Consider the following 12,657-nt stretch of genomic DNA (forward strand, 5'->3'; position numbering starts at 1 on the left):
GCAAACCGAATGTTAAAATGATGTCCCTGAACATGCATATAAGTTCGAGTATTGATATTATAAACCTAACAAGAGATGAAGGCAAGTCGAATTGGTTGGTCCATAACCACAAATATCTCTAAGTTCGGGACTTGGGTGCAAACCGAAAGTTAAAATGATGTCCCTGAACATGCATATAAGTTCGAGTATTGATATTATAAACCTAACAAGAGATGAAGGCAAGTCGAATTGGTTGGTGAGAAACCAAAAATATCTCTAAGTTCGGGACTTGGGTGCAAACCGAAAGTTAAAATGATGTCCCTGAACATGCATATAAGTTCGAGTATTGATATTATAAACCTAACAAGAGATGAAGGCAAGTCGAATTGGTTGGTCCGAAACCAAAAATATCTCTAAGTTCGGGACTTGGGTGCAAACCGAAAGTTAAAATGATGTCCCTGAACATGCATATAAGTTCGAGTATTGATATTATAAACCTAACAAGAGATGAAGGCAAGTCGATTTGGTTGGTGAGAAACCAAAAATATCTCTAAGTTCGGGACTTGGGTACAAACCGAAAGTTAAAATGATGTCCCTGAACATGCATATAAGTTCGAGTATTGATATTATAAACCTAACAAGAGATGAAGGCAAGTCGAATTGGTTGGTCCAAAACCAAAAATATCACTAAGTTCGGGACTTGTGCGCAAACCAAAAGTTAATATGATGTCCCTGAACATGCATATAAGTTCGAGTATTGATATTATAAACCTAACAAGAGATGAAGGCAAGTCGAATTGGTTGGTCCAAAACCAAAAATATCACTAAGTTCGGGACTTGGGTGCAAACCGAAAGTTAAAATGATGTCCCTGAACATGCATATAAGTTCGAGTATTGATATTATAAACCTAACAAGAGATGAAGGCAAGTCGATTTGGTTGGTGAGAAACCAAAAATATCTCTAAGTTCGTGACTTGGGTACAAACCGAAAGTTAAAATGATGTCCCTGAACATGCATATAAGTTCGAGTATTGATATTATAAACCTAACAAGAGATGAAGGCAAGTCGAATTGGTTTGTTGGAAACCAAAAATATCACTAAGTTCGGGACTTGGGTACAAACCGAAAGTTAATATGATGTCCCTGAACATGCATATAAGTTCGAGTATTGATATTATAAACCTAACAAGAGATGAAGGCAAGTCGAATTGGTTGGTCCGAAACCAAAAATATCTCTAAGTTCGGGACTTGGGTGCAAACCGAAAGTTAAAATGATGTCCCTGAACATGCATATAAGTTCGAGTATTGATATTATAAACCTAACAAGAGATGAAGGCAAGTCGAATTGGTTGGTCCAAAACCAAATATATCACTAAGTTCGGGACTTGGGTGCAAACCAAAAGTTAATATGACGTCCCTGAACATGCATATAAGTTCGAGTATTGATATTATAAACCTAACAAGAGATGAAGGCAAGTCGAATTGGTTGGTCCAAAACCAAAAATATCACTAAGTTCGGGACTTGGGTGCAAACCGAAAGTTAAAATGATGTCCCTGAACATGCATATAAGTTCGAGTATTGATATTATAAACCTAACAAGAGATGAAGGCAAGTCGAATTGGTTGGTGAGAAACCAAAAATATCTCTAAGTTCGGGACTTGGGTGCAAACCGAAAGTTAAAATGATGTCCCTGAACATGCATATAAGTTCGAGTATTGATATTATAAACCTAACAAGAGATGAAGGCAGTCGAATTGGTTGATAAGAAACCAAAAATATCACTAAGTTCGGGACTTGGGTGCAAACCGAAAGTTAAAATGATGTCCCTGAACATGCATATAAGTTCGAGTATTGATATTATAAACCTAACAAGAGATGAAGGCAAGTCGATTTGGTTGGTGAGAAACCAAAAATATCTCTAAGTTCGTGACTTGGGTACAAACCGAAAGTTAAAATGATGTCCTTGAACATGCATATAAGTTCGAGTATTGATATTATAAACCTAACAAGAGATGAAGGCAAGTCGAATTGGTTGGTCCGAAACCAAAAATATCACTAAGTTCGTGACTTGGGTACAAACCGAAAGTTAAAATGATGTCCTTGAACATGCATATAAGTTCGAGTATTGATATTATAAACCTAACAAGAGATGAAGGCAAGTCGAATTGGTTGGTGAGAAACCAAAAATATCACTAAGTTCGGGACTTGGGTACAAACCGAAAGTTAAAATGATGTCCCTGAACATGCATATAAGTTCGAGTATTGATATTATAAACCTAACAAGAGATGAAAGCAAGTCGAATTGGTTGGTCGGAAACCAAAAATATCACTAAGTTCGGGACTTGTGCGCAAACCAAAAGTTAATATGATGTCCCTGAACATGCATATAAGTTCGAGTATTGATATTATAAACCTAACAAGAGATGAAGGCAAGTCGAATTGGTTGGTTGGAAACCAAAAATATCTCTAAGTTCGGGACTTGGGTACAAACCGAAAGTTAAAATGATGTCCCTGAACATTCATATAAGTTCGAGTATTGATATTATAAACCTAACAAGAGATGAAGGCAAGTCGAATTGGTTGGTCGGAAACCAAAAATATCTCTAAGTTCGGGACTTGTGCGCAAACCAAAAGTTAAAATGATGTCCCTGAACATGCATATAAGTTCGAGTATTGATATTATAAACCTAACAAGAGATGAAGGCAAGTCGAATTGGTTGGTCCAAAACCAAAAAAATCTCTAAGTTCGGGACTTGTGCGCAAACCAAAAGTTAATATGATGTCCCTGAACATGCATATAAGTTCGAGTATTGATATTATAAACCTAACAAGAGATGAAGGCAAGTCGAATTGGTTGGTCCAAAACCAAAAATATCTCTAAGTTCGGGACTTGGGTGCAAACCGAAAGTTAAAATGATGTCCCTGAACATGCATATAAGTTCGAGTATTGATATTATAAACCTAACAAGAGATGAAGGCAAGTCGAATTGGTTGTTAAGAAACCAATAATATCACTAAGTTCGGGACTTGGGTGCAAACCAAAAGTTAAAATGATGTCCCTGAACATGCATATAAGTTCGAGTATTGATATTATAAACATAACAAGAGATGAAGGCAAGTCGAATTGGTTGTTAAGAAACCAATAATATCACTAAGTTCGGGACTTGGGTACAAACCGAAAGTTAATATGATGTCCCTGAACATGCATATAAGTTCGAGTATTGATATAATAAACCTAACAAGAGATGAAGGCAAGTCGAATTGGTTGGTCCAAAACCAAAAATATCACTAAGTTCGGGACTTGGGTACAAACCGAATGTTAAAATGATGTCCCTGAACATGCATATAAGTTCGAGTATTGATATTATAAACATAACAAGAGATGAAGGCAAGTCGAATTGGTTGGTCCAAAACCAAAAATATCTCTAAGTTCGGGACTTGGGTGCAAACCGAAAGTTAAAATGATGTCCCTGAACATGCATATAAGTTCGAGTATTGATATTATAAACCTAACAAGAGATGAAGGCAAGTCGAATTGGTTGGTTGGAAACCAAAAATATCACTAAGTTCGGGACTTGGGTACAAACCGAAAGTTAAAATGATGTCCCTGAACATGCATATAAGTTCGAGTATTGATATTATAAACCTAACAAGAGATGAAGGCAAGTCGAATTGGTTGGTAAGAAACCAAAAATATCTCTAAGTTCGGGACTTGGGTACAAACCGAAAGTTAAAATGATGTCCCTGAACATGCATATAAGTTCGAGTATTGATATAATAAACCTAACAAGAGATGAAGGCAAGTCGAATTGGTTGGTTGGAAACCAAAAATATCTCTAAGTTCGGGACTTGGGTGCAAACCGAAAGTTAAAATGATGTCCCTGAACATGCATATAAGTTCGAGTATTGATATTATAAACCTTACAAGAGATGAAGGCAAGTCGAATTGGTTGGTCCAAAACCAAAAATATCTCTAAGTTCGGGACTTGGGTGCAAACCGAAAGTAAAAATTATGTCCCTGAACATGCATATAAGTTCGAGTATTGATATTATAAACCTAACAAGAGATGAAGGCAAGTCGAATTGGTTGGTCCAAAACCAAAAATATCTCTAAGTTCGGGACTTGGGTGCAAACCGAAAGTTAAAATGATGTCCCTGAACATGCATATAAGTTCGAGTATTGATATTATAAACCTAACAAGAGATGAAGGCAAGTCGAATTGGTTGGTCGGAAACCAAAAATATCACTAAGTTCGGGACTTGGGTACAAACCGAATGTTAAAATGATGTCCCTGAACATGCATATAAGTTCGAGTATTGATATTATAAACCTAACAAGAGATGAAGGCAAGTCGAATTGGTTGGTCCAAAACCAAAAATATCTCTAAGTTCGGGACTTGGGTGCAAACCGAAAGTTAAAATGATGTCCCTGAACATGCATATAAGTTCGAGTATTGATATTATAAACCTAACAAGAGATGAAGGCAAGTCGAATTGGTTGGTCGGAAACCAAAAATATCACTAAGTTCGGGACTTGGGTACAAACCGAATGTTAAAATGATGTCCCTGAACATGCATATAAGTTCGAGTATTGATATTATAAACCTAACAAGAGATGAAGGCAAGTCGAATTGGTTGGTCCAAAACCAAAAATATCTCTAAGTTCGGGACTTGGGTGCAAACCGAAAGTTAAAATGATGTCCCTGAACATGCATATAAGTTCGAGTATTGATATAATAAACCTAACAAGAGATGAAGGCAAGTCGAATTGGTTGATAAGAAACCAAAAATATCACTAAGTTCGGGACTTGGGTACAAACCGAAAGTTAAAATGATGTCCCTGAACATGCATATAAGTTCGAGTATTGATATTATAAACCTAACAAGAGATGAAGGCAAGTCGAATTGGTTGGTCGGAAACCAAAAATATCACTAAGTTCGGGACTTGGGTACAAACCGAATGTTAAAATGATGTCCCTGAACATGCATATAAGTTCGAGTATTGATATTATAAACCTAACAAGAGATGAAGGCAAGTCGAATTGGTTGGTCCGAAACCAAAAATATCACTAAGTTCGGGACTTGGGTACAAACCGAAAGTTAAAATGATGTCCCTGAACATGCATATAAGTTCGAGTATTGATATAATAAACCTAACAAGAGATGAAGGCAAGTCGATTTGGTTGGTGAGAAACCAAAAATATCTCTAAGTTCGGGACTTGGGTGCAAACCGAAAGTTAATATGATGTCCCTGAACATGCATATAAGTTCGAGTATTGATATTATAAACCTAACAAGAGATGAAGGCAAGTCGAATTGGTTGGTCCAAAACCAAAAATATCTCTAAGTTCGGGACTTGGGTGCAAACCGAAAGTTAAAATGATGTCCCTGAACATGCATATAAGTTCGAGTATTGATATTATAAACCTAACAAGAGATGAAGGCAAGTCGAATTGGTTGGTCCAAAACCAAAAATATCTCTAAGTTCGGGACTTGTGCGCAAACCAAAAGTTAATATGATGTCCCTGAACATGCATATAAGTTCGAGTATTGATATTATAAACCTAACAAGAGATGAAGGCAAGTCGAATTGGTTGGTCCAAAACCAAAAATATCTCTAAGTTCGGGACTTGGGTACAAACCGAAAGTTAATATGATGTCCCTGAACATGCATATAAGTTCGAGTATTGATATTATAAACCTAACAAGAGATGAAGGCAAGTCGAATTGGTTGGTCCAAAACCAAAAATATCACTAAGTTCGGGACTTGGGTGCAAACCGAAAGTAAAAATTATGTCCCTGAACATGCATATAAGTTCGAGTATTGATATTATAAACCTAACAAGAGATGAAGGCAAGTCGAATTGGTTGCTAAGAAACCAAAAATATCACTAAGTTCGGGACTTGGGTACAAACCGAAAGTTAAAATGATGTCCCTGAACATGCATATAAGTTCGAGTATTGATATTATAAACCTAACAAGAGATGAAGGCAAGTCGAATTGGTTGGTCCGAAACCAAAAATATCACTAAGTTCGGGACTTGGGTGCAAACCGAAAGTAAAAATTATGTCCCTGAACATGCATATAAGTTCGAGTATTGATATTATAAACCTAACAAGAGATGAAGGCAAGTCGAATTGGTTGGTCCAAAACCAAAAATATCTCTAAGTTCGGGACTTGGGTGCAAACCGAAAGTTAATATGATGTCCCTGAACATGCATATAAGTTCGAGTATTGATATAATAAACCTAACAAGAGATGAAGGCAAGTCGAATTGGTTGGTGAGAAACCAAAAATATCACTAAGTTTGGGACTTGGGTACAAACCGAAAGTTAAAATGATGTCCCTGAACATGCATATAAGTTCGAGTATTGATATTATAAACCTAACAAGAGATGAAGGCAAGTCGAATTGGTTGGTCCAAAACCAAAAATATCTCTAAAATCGGGACTTGGGTACAAACCGAAAGTTAATATGATGTCCCTGAACATGCATATAAGTTCGAGTATTGATATTATAAACCTAACAAGAGATGAAGGCAAGTCGAATTGGTTGGTGAGAAACCAAAAATATCACTAAGTTTGGGACTTGGGTACAAACCGAAAGTTAAAATGATGTCCCTGAACATGCATATAAGTTCGAGTATTGATATTATAAACCTAACAAGAGATGAAGGCAAGTCGAATTGGTTGGTCCAAAACCAAAAATATCTCTAAGTTCGGGACTTGGGTACAAACCAAAAGTTAATATGATGTCCCTGAAAATGCATATAAGTTCGAGTATTGATATTATAAACCTAACAAGAGATGAAGGCAAGTCGAATTGGTTGGTCCAAAACCAAAAATATCTCTAAGTTCGGGACTTGGGTACAAACCGAAAGTTAATATGATGTCCCTGAACATGCATATAAGTTCGAGTATTGATATTATAAACCTAACAAGAGATGAAGGCAAGTCGAATTGGTTGGTGAGAAACCAAAAATATCACTAAGTTTGGGACTTGGGTACAAACCGAAAGTTAAAATGATGTCCCTGAACATGCATATAAGTTCGAGTATTGATATTATAAACCTAACAAGAGATGAAGGCAAGTCGAATTGGTTGGTCCGAAACCAAAAATATCTCTAAGTTCGGGACTTGGGTGCAAACCGAAAGTTAAAATGATGTCCCTGAACATGCATATAAGTTCGAGTATTGATATTATAAACCTAACAAGAGATGAAGGCAAGTCGAATTGGTTGGTCCAAAACCAAAAATATCTCTAAGTTCGGGACTTGGGTACAAACCGAAAGTTAAAATGATGTCCCTGAACATGCATATAAGTTCGAGTATTGATATTATAAACCTAACAAGAGATGAAGGCAAGTCGAATTGGTTGGTCCAAAACCAAAAATATCACTAAGTTCGGGACTTGTGCGCAAACCAAAAGTTAATATGATGTCCCTGAACATGCATATAAGTTCGAGTATTGATATTATAAACCTAACAAGAGATGAAGGCAAGTCGAATTGGTTGGTCCGAAACCAAAAATATCTCTAAGTTCGGGACTTGGGTGCAAACCGAAAGTTAAAATGATGTCCCTGAACATGCATATAAGTTCGAGTATTGATATTATAAACCTAACAAGAGATGAAGGCAAGTCGAATTGGTTGGTCCGAAACCAAAAATATCTCTAAGTTCGGGACTTGGGTGCAAACCGAAAGTTAAAATGATGTCCCTGAACATGCATATAAGTTCGAGTATTGATATTATAAACCTAACAAGAGATGAAGGCAAGTCGAATTGGTTGGTCCAAAACCAAAAATATCTCTAAGTTCGGGACTTGTGCGCAAACCAAAAGTTAATATGATGTCCCTGAACATGCATATAAGTTCGAGTATTGATATTATAAACCTAACAAGAGATGAAGGCAAGTCGAATTGGTTGGTCCAAAACCAAAAATATCACTAAGTTCGGGACTTGTGCGCAAACCAAAAGTTAATATGATGTCCCTGAACATGCATATAAGTTCGAGTATTGATATTATAAACCTAACAAGAGATGAAGGCAAGTCGAATTGGTTGGTCCGAAACCAAAAATATCTCTAAGTTCGGGACTTGGGTGCAAACCGAAAGTTAAAATGATGTCCCTGAACATGCATATAAGTTCGAGTATTGATATTATAAACCTAACAAGAGATGAAGGCAAGTCGAATTGGTTGGTCCGAAACCAAAAATATCTCTAAGTTCGGGACTTGGGTGCAAACCGAAAGTTAAAATGATGTCCCTGAACATGCATATAAGTTCGAGTATTGATATTATAAACCTAACAAGAGATGAAGGCAAGTCGAATTGGTTGGTCCAAAACCAAAAATATCACTAAGTTCGGGACTTGGGTGCAAACCGAAAGTTAAAATGATGTCCCTGAACATGCATATAAGTTCGAGTATTGATATTATAAACCTAACAAGAGATGAAGGCAAGTCGAATTGGTTGGTCCAAAACCAAAAATATCTCTAAGTTCGGGACTTGGGTGCAAACCGAAAGTTAATATGATGTCCCTGAACATGCATATAAGTTCGAGTATTGATATTATAAACCTAACAAGAGATGAAGGCAAGTCGAATTGGTTGGTCCAAAACCAAAAATATCTCTAAGTTCGGGACTTGGGTGCAAACCGAAAGTTAAAATGATGTCCCTGAACATGCATATAAGTTCGAGTATTGATATTATAAACCTAACAAGAGATGAAGGCAAGTCGAATTGGTTGGTCCAAAACCAAAAATATCTCTAAGTTCGGGACTTGTGCGCAAACCAAAAGTTAATATGATGTCCCTGAACATGCATATAAGTTCGAGTATTGATATTATAAACCTAACAAGAGATGAAGGCAAGTCGAATTGGTTGGTCCAAAACCAAAAATATCTCTAAGTTCGGGACTTGGGTACAAACCGAAAGTTAATATGATGTCCCTGAACATGCATATAAGTTCGAGTATTGATATTATAAACCTAACAAGAGATGAAGGCAAGTCGAATTGGTTGGTCCAAAACCAAAAATATCTCTAAAATCGGGACTTGGGTACAAACCGAAAGTTAATATGATGTCCCTGAACATGCATATAAGTTCGAGTATTGATATTATAAACCTAACAAGAGATGAAGGCAAGTCGAATTGGTTGGTCCAAAACCAAAAATATCTCTAAGTTCGGGACTTGGGTGCAAACCGAAAGTAAAAATTATGTCCCTGAACATGCATATAAGTTCGAGTATTGATATTATAAACCTAACAAGAGATGAAGGCAAGTCGAATTGGTTGGTCCAAAACCAAAAATATCTCTAAGTTCGGGACTTGGGTGCAAACCGAAAGTTAAAATGATGTCCCTGAACATGCATATAAGTTCGAGTATTGATATTATAAACCTAACAAGAGATGAAGGCAAGTCGAATTGGTTGGTCGGAAACCAAAAATATCACTAAGTTCGGGACTTGGGTACAAACCGAATGTTAAAATGATGTCCCTGAACATGCATATAAGTTCGAGTATTGATATTATAAACCTAACAAGAGATGAAGGCAAGTCGAATTGGTTGGTCCAAAACCAAAAATATCTCTAAGTTCGGGACTTGGGTGCAAACCGAAAGTTAAAATGATGTCCCTGAACATGCATATAAGTTCGAGTATTGATATTATAAACCTAACAAGAGATGAAGGCAAGTCGAATTGGTTGGTCGGAAACCAAAAATATCACTAAGTTCGGGACTTGGGTACAAACCGAATGTTAAAATGATGTCCCTGAACATGCATATAAGTTCGAGTATTGATATTATAAACCTAACAAGAGATGAAGGCAAGTCGAATTGGTTGGTCCAAAACCAAAAATATCTCTAAGTTCGGGACTTGGGTGCAAACCGAAAGTTAAAATGATGTCCCTGAACATGCATATAAGTTCGAGTATTGATATAATAAACCTAACAAGAGATGAAGGCAAGTCGAATTGGTTGATAAGAAACCAAAAATATCACTAAGTTCGGGACTTGGGTACAAACCGAAAGTTAAAATGATGTCCCTGAACATGCATATAAGTTCGAGTATTGATATTATAAACCTAACAAGAGATGAAGGCAAGTCGAATTGGTTGGTCGGAAACCAAAAATATCACTAAGTTCGGGACTTGGGTACAAACCGAATGTTAAAATGATGTCCCTGAACATGCATATAAGTTCGAGTATTGATATTATAAACCTAACAAGAGATGAAGGCAAGTCGAATTGGTTGCTAAGAAACCAAAAATATCACTAAGTTCGGGACTTGGGTACAAACCGAAAGTTAAAATGATGTCCCTGAACATGCATATAAGTTCGAGTATTGATATTATAAACCTAACAAGAGATGAAGGCAAGTCGAATTGGTTGGTCCGAAACCAAAAATATCACTAAGTTCGGGACTTGGGTGCAAACCGAAAGTAAAAATTATGTCCCTGAACATGCATATAAGTTCGAGTATTGATATTATAAACCTAACAAGAGATGAAGGCAAGTCGAATTGGTTGGTCCAAAACCAAAAATATCTCTAAGTTCGGGACTTGGGTGCAAACCGAAAGTTAATATGATGTCCCTGAACATGCATATAAGTTCGAGTATTGATATAATAAACCTAACAAGAGATGAAGGCAAGTCGAATTGGTTGGTCCAAAACCAAAAATATCTCTAAGTTCGGGACTTGGGTGCAAACCGAAAGTTAAAATGATGTCCCTGAACATGCATATAAGTTCGAGTATTGATATTATAAACCTAACAAGAGATGAAGGCAAGTCGAATTGGTTGGTCCAAAACCAAAAATATCTCTAAGTTCGGGACTTGGGTGCAAACCGAAAGTAAAAATTATGTCCCTGAACATGCATATAAGTTCGAGTATTGATATTATAAACCTAACAAGAGATGAAGGCAAGTCGAATTGGTTGGTCCAAAACCAAAAATATCTCTAAGTTCGGGACTTGGGTGCAAACCGAAAGTTAAAATGATGTCCCTGAACATGCATATAAGTTCGAGTATTGATATTATAAACCTAACAAGAGATGAAGGCAAGTCGAATTGGTTGGTCGGAAACCAAAAATATCACTAAGTTCGGGACTTGGGTACAAACCGAATGTTAAAATGATGTCCCTGAACATGCATATAAGTTCGAGTATTGATATTATAAACCTAACAAGAGATGAAGGCAAGTCGAATTGGTTGGTCCAAAACCAAAAATATCTCTAAGTTCGGGACTTGGGTGCAAACCGAAAGTTAAAATGATGTCCCTGAACATGCATATAAGTTCGAGTATTGATATTATAAACCTAACAAGAGATGAAGGCAAGTCGAATTGGTTGGTCGGAAACCAAAAATATCACTAAGTTCGGGACTTGGGTACAAACCGAATGTTAAAATGATGTCCCTGAACATGCATATAAGTTCGAGTATTGATATTATAAACCTAACAAGAGATGAAGGCAAGTCGAATTGGTTGGTCCAAAACCAAAAATATCTCTAAGTTCGGGACTTGGGTACAAACCGAAAGTTAAAATGATGTCCCTGAACATGCATATAAGTTCGAGTATTGATATTATAAACCTAACAAGAGATGAAGGCAAGTCGAATTGGTTGGTGAGAAACCAAAAATATCACTAAGTTCGGGACTTGGGTGCAAACCGAAAGTTAAAATGATGTCCCTGAACGTGCATATAAGTTCGAGTATTGATATTATAAACCTAACAAGAGATGAAGGCAAGTCGAATTGGTTGCTAAGAAACCAAAAATATCACTAAGTTCGGGACTTGGGTACAAACCGAAAGTTAAAATGATGTCCCTGAACATGCATATAAGTTCGAGTATTGATATTATAAACCTAACAAGAGATGAAGGCAAGTCGAATTGGTTGGTCCAAAACCAAAAATATCACTAAGTTCGGGACTTGGGTACAAACCGAAAGTTAAAATGATGTCCTTGAACATGCATATAAGTTCGAGTATTGATATTATAAACCTAACAAGAGATGAAGGCAAGTCGAATTGGTAAGTAAGAAACCAAAAATATCTCTAAGTTCGGGACTTGGGTACAAACCGAAAGTTAATATGATGTCCCTGAACATGCATATAAGTTCGAGTATTGATATTATAAACCTAACAAGAGATGAAGGCAAGTCGAATTGGTTGGTTGGAAACCAAAAATATCACTAAGTTCGGGACTTGGGTACAAACCGAAAGTTAAAATGATGTCCCTGAACATGCATATAAGTTCGAGTATTGATATTATAAACCTAACAAGCGATGAAGGCAAGTCGAATTGGTTGGTCGGAAACCAAAAATATCACTAAGTTCGGGACTTGGGTACAAACCGAAAGTTAATATGATGTCCCTGAACATGCATATAAGTTCGAGTATTGATATTATAAACCTAACAAGAGATGAAGGCAAGTCGAATTGGTTGGTCCAAAACCAAAAATATCTCTAAGTTCGGGACTTGGGTGCAAACCGAAAGTGAATATGATGTCCCTGAACATGCATATAAGTTCGAGTATTGATATTATAAACCTAACAAGAGATGAAGGCAAGTCGAATTGGTAAGTAAGAAACCAAAAATATCTCTAAGTTCGGGACTTGGGTGCAAACCGAAAGTGAATATGATGTCCCTGAACATGCATATAAGTTCGAGTATTG

This window comes from Anopheles maculipalpis, assembly GCF_943734695.1.
Source record: "Anopheles maculipalpis chromosome X unlocalized genomic scaffold, idAnoMacuDA_375_x X_unloc_32, whole genome shotgun sequence".
Taxonomy (NCBI): Eukaryota; Metazoa; Arthropoda; class Insecta; order Diptera; family Culicidae; genus Anopheles; species Anopheles maculipalpis.